The sequence below is a fragment of the Osmia bicornis genome, unplaced genomic scaffold, assembly GCF_907164935.1.
Source record: "Osmia bicornis bicornis unplaced genomic scaffold, iOsmBic2.1, whole genome shotgun sequence".
In the NCBI taxonomy this organism is placed as follows: Eukaryota; Metazoa; Arthropoda; class Insecta; order Hymenoptera; family Megachilidae; genus Osmia; species Osmia bicornis.
The window spans coordinates 717,482-726,895 of NW_025791124.1; positions in this window are offsets into that span (position 1 = coordinate 717,482).

Consider the following 9,414-nt stretch of genomic DNA (forward strand, 5'->3'; position numbering starts at 1 on the left):
GATACGACCTACATCCAAGGAATTCACACTAGACACAATTCATGAAGGAAACGAATTAAACGCACCAACCGAATTTGAAGATACCGTAGTAATTCGACAACCATACAGATCCATATTACCCACACCAGTACCTTTAGATAAACCCTTAGCCCTTTCCACCCCTTTTCCACAGACTACTAATTCAGAAACGAAATCGAATCCTTCCATTTTACCAAAACGACTGATTACCTCACAATCATACGATACAAGTAAAATCACCCAGTACCGACCAGGCATTCAGATAACTGAAGGAATTCTACCAGACCTAGAACCCGAACATCCATCCAGGAAAACAATTAAATTTACACGAGAAAATTTGACGAGTATACGCAGTCATTTTGTTCATTTCATCCCGGCTGACATAGAATTAACCACTCCAATCAGTAGGTTACTCGTAGATATGGGTGTTATAAGCATTGCAAATCTGAAAGCAACAAATCCAAAATTGGGACAGGTACTTGTTACACCACGAGGTAAATACAAAATTTTTAGCGTAGTAGTTAAACAGAAACATTACGATGTTATCTCAATTTCAAACTTTAGAATTGCTTTACATAATTTAAGATTGATTCTTTCCAAATTAAAAATAAATACAATTCGAATTTCGAGATCTGGCGACTTTACCGATACGCTTCCCCAGATTACCTTAGTGAACGTGCTAAGGGATACTCTTGGTGATAGCGATGTCGAAGTAACGATCTGCACAGGAAACATACAAGTCCCACCCGAAGAACTCCGTCTGAAAATAATTTCAGAATTACATGGAAGTTTAGTAGGAGGACACAAGGGTGTAACAAAGACCTATCGCAGAATTCGAGAAAGATTTCATTGGCCAGGAATGCGTAACGATGTACAAAATTTCATTAGAACCTGTGAAAAATGTCAGGAAAACAAATTAGTTAGGACCAAAACCCGTGAGCCAATGCTTATAACAGACACTCCTCTCCAACCATTCGATAAGATCTCATTGGATACAGTAGGACCCCTTCCAGTAACTCCTAGCGGTAATAGACACATTTTGACTATGCAAGACAATCTGACAAAATATTGTATTGCAGTAGCGGTACCAAACATAAAGGCAGAAACAATAGCACATGCATTAGTGACACATGTGATTTTACAATATGGAACTCCACGTACAATACTAACCGATCAGGGAACCAGTTTTATTAATAAAGTATTAAAAGAAATTGCAAAGGTTTTCAAAATTAATCACGTAACTACTTCCGGCTACAGACCACAAACTAACGGATCATTAGAACGAAGTCATATAGTATTAACTGAATACATAAAACATTATTTAGACGATTTCGATGATTGGGACAGAATAGTACCGTTCGCAATGTTCTCCTATAACACTTCCGTACATGAAGCAACGAATTTCACCCCATATGAACTGGTATTTGGAAAAATAGCGCGTTGTCCTAGTGCATTCCCGTCAGAAGAACCACTACCGACTTACAATAATTACCTCCAGGAACTAATTTCACGTTTAACAGAAATGCAAACTATAGCAGGACAGAATTTAATTCAGGCAAAAGAGAAATCAAAACTTTATTATGACGAAAAGGTACAACCATTTCAAGGAAAAATAGGGGACATGGCGCGAGTCTTGGATGAACCTCAGAAAGGAAAACTTGGTAATCGATATCATGGACCCTACAAAATTGTTGGAATCTTAGAAAAGAATAACGTAATTTTAGAAACAGAAACGGGTAAACGTCTCATTAAACACGCGGACAAGCTACTACTATATCACCAGAAATAGCTATCAAATAACTCTTCCTAATTAATTGTTGCAACAGGGCAAAATGAAATTGGTAACATTCATTTCTCTCACTCTCACTCTCTGGAGCGGATCGCACTCGGCGGAACAGGAGAAAACATATGAAATAACAAAACTTGACGCGGCACCAAGCATGTACTTCGAAAAATTACACAATATCCGTTTGATAGCAGCCGACTGGCGGGTGACATTGTCAATAGACACCAATAAGCTGAAGACACAATTTCCTCGCGACTATACAGAATTAGACGGTGCCTACGGGAAATGCCTCACTCTAGAGACGGCAACCGCTTGCGCAGCAACCGTGCGATTATCCCACGTGTATGGAAAAGCAGAACAAGCACTAACCTTACAGGATGAACTAAACGAAACAGTAACAGAATTTCAGACACCGGAATCTTACGATGGCCCAAGAACAATAAGGCGACGAAGCGCTCCCTTTGGATTTATTGGTTCAATAAGTCATACACTTTTCGGAACACTCACCACAGAAGACGCGGAATATTATAACTCGGAGATAGATAAACTGTACCATAACCAACACGAATTGGCACATATCATGGAAAATCAGACACACATAGTTAGGAACGGACTACATAAACTTCACCAAATATTTGAGAAAAACACAGCACTAATTTCGGAAAATCGCAATAGACTAAACGAGATTACCGAAGCCATCCAACAGGAGGAGAATAGGGTAACCACACTTCAATACATGATGGCTCTATCACGATTCGTACACGGTATAGAGATATCTTTGGACCACTACATAAAAACAGCTGAAACATACCTCGCCGTAATACGAGCTGTAAAATCCGGTGAGGTGCCACATGCACTATTGGACAGATCTATTTCGCGCCGCATAATTTCGGATATACGGAACACACAGAGGAACTTCGATCTACCAATACCACCGGGTCACCAATCACTTAAAGAATTAACAAAATTTACCACCGTAAACGCAATAATTCATCAGGGAAGAATCCTCATAGTGTTACAGCTACCTCTTTCAGATGGAGCAACATACCATCTCTACCGCACTTACTCTTGGCCAATACCCCAAAGGTTAGGACAAAATACTACAGCATCTGGCTACATTCAACCTAAAACACCATATTTAGCAATAAGCAACGATCATCGATTCTACTTCGAAGCAGACGAGTCCTACATCAATAATTGCCACAAGACTCCGTACACACACCTTTGCTCACTGGGACGACCGTTGTCTGAAATTGCCTCGTCCACCGCTTGCGAAGTTACCCTACTGCTGCGACCTACCACCCACGCATTTAAAATGTGAGGTGCGGATACAACCCCAGCACACACCATTTTGGGCACACTTAAGGACCATGCAAGCCTGGTTGTATTCATTAGAAAAACCAGAATCAGTACAACTCATTTGTAACGGAATGAAGGACGATATTCTAACAATAGAGGGTACCGGAATTTTCCAGCTGAGAGCGGGGTGCATCGCTAAAACTACTCATGAGACACTAATTGGAATGCAACATCTAGAAAGCCTGGAACAATATTTTTACCAACCAAATTTACTATTAAACATCTCAGAATTTTCTCCACAGATTCATCGTTATAAAGAAATTAAGCCATTAGCCATGCCATCAAAAACCTCAGGCGTCATCACACCCATTGATGATTCATTAACTGATATAGAAGCCAAATTAGCCGAAATGGATACACACCATCGAAGCCGGAATCTTACTACCAACGTGCTGCACGGAAGCCTAGCCTACCTGGCTATTCTAACCATAGCAATCTTTGTATACTGTACACGACATGCCACGAAGAAAATTTGGATAACGAAAATCTGTCAGAAGAAAAGGACCGAACCACAAAACCAACCTACACCCCCGGAGCAGCTCTCAACAACCACACCACCTTCAATTGCGCAACAACCACTGCCGTCACTACCTCAGCAGCGGGCACTAGTAAATTAAGGAAAAATTATTTATTGTAACAATTTATTTATTTTCTGTCCGTTTTCTCTTTCGAGCCTCGCAGGGATTACACGTGTTCTGTCATAAGTTTAAAATTTCATGTACTTGTAATTTTCGTTATTTTATTAGGATTATAGTATTTTTAATCTCCTGCATCCTCCGGTAAATAAAACAAAGAAGACTAGCATCACCAAGTCAGGAATCAGCAGTACGAGTTGAATCTAGGAGGGTCTTCGTCACGCGCCTAGCCCATTACACCAGGCAAAAGGATTTCCTCGAAATGATACTAGATACGAGCCACCATGGTCAATACCACTGCCCGGAGTGCGCTACACAACTACGAGACATCCACCATTCATAGATCTCGCAAAGATGGAACGAGTGTCCGAGAAACAGGCAGCAGGGCGTGAGTGGATACCTACGCCAAACGAAATCGCTGGGTCTCACCGATCCGAAATGAACCAACAAGGGAGGGTACAGGAGAATATCGTCCGATGTTTATTTTTGGTAATATGGCACTGTAATCCCTGTCTAAAGTCATTAGTTTTAGTTAACGACGCAACTACCAATTATCAAAAACAATCACATCTAACATTAGATAAACGCTCCTACGACTATCCATATACAGAGTGATTCTCTCGGGACGCAACACAATAGCCGCCCCGCACAATGGAACCCTGCTGTGTTTGCGGGTAAAAAGACCCAGGGGCCATATCGCCGGACCCAAAACTGCTTTGTGTGTGTTTATGGCTGAGACCAAGACAAGAAACGGAACAGCAGGGTTCCATTGTGCGGGGCGGCTATTGTGTTGCGTCCCGAGAGAATCACTCTGTATGTAATTAACATCATCGAGGACGATGATGACTCTGAGGGGGGAGGGATGTTACGTCCCGACTAAGAAAAATTCCATTGTCTTCAATTTCAAAATTACGAAAGCGTCAGCAATCAGGAAGTTGGTTCATTGACTGACCTCCTTAGAGTCACAAGTGTAACGTCCCGAAATTATTCGCGAGCACGCTACTGCACCGACGCGTAGGGAGAGCGGTTCCCTATGAGAAGGCGACTCGTATTTATATATTATATATATATATATATATTAATTATAGGAAGGGATTATAGGTTCGGGTGGCACGCGGTAAAGGAGTAAAATCCAACGCTAGATTCCTTTCTCAAAATGATAATATTTGAGTGAATGTTTATTCAAGAAATTAATTGTGGTGTCTTGTGCATAATATAAAAATAAAATTAAAAAAAGAAGGTAAGTAATATTAAAGAATATTGAACGTAATAACGTGATTAAATATTGAATTTAAATAATGAATTTAAGTAATTAAATATTGAATTGAATTAATGTAACAAATTAACAAATGTTGCGCCCTGTGTTTGAAATACAGAAGAAAATAATGTATTAGTAATGTACAATGAGTACGCCCTGGATTGAAAAATACAAAGAAACTAACAATTGTGTTTGTGCCTAAATTGGAATACAATAAAAGAAAATTTGATTATTACAAAAAAATAATTCAACCTAAAATAAAATACAGAGTAAATAAATTGATTAGTAAATGCGGTTCTAGATACGATTATAAAACTTGAATTTATAATTTAATATAATTTAATATAATTTAATATAATATAAATGATTCGAAAGAATTGTCGGGAAATTGGCCAAGATCCGTTCCGACGCTGTAGGGGTTGGCTCGTTCGGCCGCAGTTCGGTTTCTGGGCAACTTAGCCGTCAACGAACAGGCCGCATCCAAGGAGCTTCTGCTTTCGCTCGCTCGTTATACTTGGTAGCGAACTCTGCAAAACGGTGTCGTCGCTCCAGAGCCAGTGTACTGATAGGCCGCATCCAAGGAGCTTCGGCTTTCGCTCGCTCGTTAAGCTTGGGTGCGAACCTGACACGTAGGAGAACCGCTGCGAACCGATAGTTGAGCGCCCCGGGTCTGACGCGGTACCTTTGCCGTTTTGCCGACAAAAGAGTCTAAGATTACTGAATTCTATATAAATCGTATCATAGACCCGTCTCGGACTACGATCAGAATCGAAGTGAAGATTCTTTGCGCGGCACTCTCGTATTTATACCGGAGAACTGCTGACGTAGCAGTTTTTTCTACCTGTGTTTTCGATACCGGAAGTGTTCGGACTTTGACCTGCGCGTACGTGACTCCGTGCGTATCGCTGTCTCTGTCTACGCGCTATTGCCGTCTCTTTCTACTCTGCGCTTGTTCCTATCTCTTTCTATTCGCTATTGCTATCTCTCTCTATTTATTTCGCGCGCTGTGTCGGTCTTTTATCGACGCGGTAGAATTATCGACGCGGTAGAATTATCGACGTAAATTCTGAAGTATATAAAATTTTTGTCAAACGTAAATATTAATAAATATAAGATTCTGTTTAAATACAAATATAATTATTTAAATCAATGTCGTACAAAATAAATAAAATGAACTGTTACATGTTTATAATTATGAAAAAAAAAACGAAAATTGAATAAATATTTTAATAAATATTAATTATTGAATTTCTTCTTATTTACTCCTCTTCCTGCTGGATGTTACACAAGCGTCAACAAATTCTATCTTCTTCTCGAAACGCTGCGTCGAAAATATGTAGCAATGATAGACATTCCAACAGGTCAATATACTAATGAACTCTTTCCTCCAAACCATGCGAAATCAGCATCTTCGACTCTAATAAAAAAACCCGATTACGGACAATAGAGACAGTCGGCCATACAGTCGCGAGGTGCGCGGTCTCTCTGTCCGAGGAACGTTTAGTATTGCGAAATACGTCGAGCAGAGTTTCGTGAAAATCAACTGTCACACGAAAAGACTCAGTTCACTCGTTAAATAAAGACTCAAGTTTTCGAACCATCTACAATAAATAAAACTCTTAGTGTAAGGCCATAGTTTCACTCATCGAGAACATTGTCCAACATCCGTGCACCGAGAGGAAGAGAGAGAGAAGGGAGCAACTCAACAAATTAACCGTTTACCGTTTCTGTACATCTAAACATCCGGTGAGTCCAATCAAGATCAGGATTCTCTGTCCTCAGCAATTAAAGGAATCATAATATCTTTGAATACGCGTTATATTTTCATACTTGTGTACCAATCAGATTTTTGTAACAATTCATTCTTTTATCAAAATATATAATAGTTATTTATTCAAAATTTGATCATAATTTAGTGCGTACTTTTCCAACCTTGTATCCAGCGAGCGAAAGGCTTGTATAAGCCTAGACCGAATCCGAATCCTATATTATCTTTCCTTCACAAAGAAGGTGTTTAAGCGTTGCGTCGGATCATAACATACCGCAGAGTAGTCACCTACCACTACGCCTGTTCCGCACGTAACACCGGAAACTATTTTTCACCAGTAACTAAAATTTTTGATTATTTTTACTGCGAAATATATAAAATATTATCAACTACGTATGTTTCAACATCGATAAAAAGTGATAAAAATGACATTCGAAATGTAGCAGTACTCAAATATTTTTTTTTTAAATTCAAGTTGTAGAAGAAATTCTAATTATATGCATATGCGATTTCATACCAAGTTTGCTGTCGACTAGTATAAATTAATAAAATTATTCGTTTGTTCCTCCATTTAATTTCGTTCGTTGTTTAACAGCCGAGTAAATAGAAATAAAAGGTTTTATTGATAACAAAAAAAAGAAATTATTATAATAAGTGCAATAAAAATTTGTTAACAATTCCAAATCTAAAGTTAAATAATGATAAAAATAATAAGTTATACTTTGATGTAATAAAAATAGTTTGGTTCAAAGTGACTATAATAATACACCAACTAAATGAACCGTACCACCAGCCATTAAGAAATATTAATATATATTATTATATACAACGTAGACAGAAATGAAATATTGCACGTTTCGTACTTATCACTTGGTCGAATCGCTGTTCGTATGAAACTGAGCAGGAATCTCTGACTTCCAAAGGGAGAGAGTTGGTGGGGCACATTCCAGGATCGCACAAATTATTCTCTATGTTTACATTCCTGTTGGTATGTGCGTAGTAGTTTATATTGAACGTAAATATTCGTAAATATTCTATTCGCCACAAATGCGCAAAAACCAAACAGCGTATAGTCAATGATAGAAATATTCATACCCTCTTAATGTAGCCATGAAATGTAGAAAGTATAAGTACAGTAAGTGTAATAAATAAAAAGTGTCTAGTGAACATTTAAAACAGAATACATACCTCATTTAAAATTGGACCAAATAACCAGAGGTTTTTTTTAATGAGAAGGTACAAATTTGTTTATTCTGATATGTGCTTTTGTCGTTTTAACAAATTACATATCTTAGTAAATGAATGTGTATAACTTTACACAAAACCACAAGTCATTTGGTCGAATTTTGAATGAGGTAATCTGTTTCAAACGGTAACCGAACATTGTTTTATTACACTCAGTATACAACCTGTCGAAATACGTTTTTTTTCGATCCAACACAATCTGTCGCGATGTACTTTTACAATCTGACTGTGGCAAGAAAGTTGAATATTAATCAGTTCGAAGAATACTGTAATAATTATAAAATTATACACTGGGCATTAAACAATCTTCATTTGAACCCAATGAAGAATTTATTGGCAATATTGCAAAATGTAATGTACATAAAAAAAACCTGTAAACAAAAAAATTAGCTTCGTGAAGCAAATAAGAGAACGTGAGATATATAAAATCATAACGATACGAATATACGAATCAGTGCCAAGATGCATAAACAGACGCGTGGAAATGTAATTGAATATTAAGTAATGCAAATTTTAATTAAATTGCAAGTATTTGTGAATTTATGTTACATTAGATCCATTTAATATTGCCATGAGTTTTGTACGTATATCGCATTGCTTTATTTTCCACTCATCGCACAATGTAACGGAATTCTACTATAAGTTTGCCTGTTATTGCGATCGTCCTCACAATATAAACAAACATAGCTACAGCCCATAGACAGATCGCGTAGTCAGTTGAAACGGAAACCTGGCAACGTTAGGTGTTCAATTGATTGATAATTGCTCTAATAATTAATTGAATATTTTGATAATTGCTGCAAAGGTAGTCGTTTTAACTTCGATTATTTTATTATATTTTTTATAAAATCCAAAACCAACCGCGTCTGCTTGGAGCGACCAAATAACTGTTTGTAATAATAATAAAAAGATCAAACCAACCGCGTCTGCTTGGAGCGACCAATAATTGTTTGTAATAAAAACAAACCAACCGCGTCTGCTTGGAGCGACCAATAATTGTTTGTAATAAAAACAAACCAACCGCGTCTGCTTGGAGCGACCAATAATTGTTTGTAATATAAAAAACAAACCAATCGCGTCTGCTTGGAGCGACCAATAATTGTTTGTAAAAATATAAAACAACCGCGTCTGCTTGGAGCGACCAATAATTGTTTGTAAAAACAAACCAACCGCGTCTGCTTGGAGCGACCAATTGTTTCCAAAAAAGAAACAAACCAACCACGTTTGCTTGAAGCGATGGGTAGACCTACAAAACATGCATCCCGTATGAGGAAGTATCGTGCGAATGAATCAAACGACGCCACGCAATTACGTCTGTACAAAAATTGCAAAAGAAATACAGAGA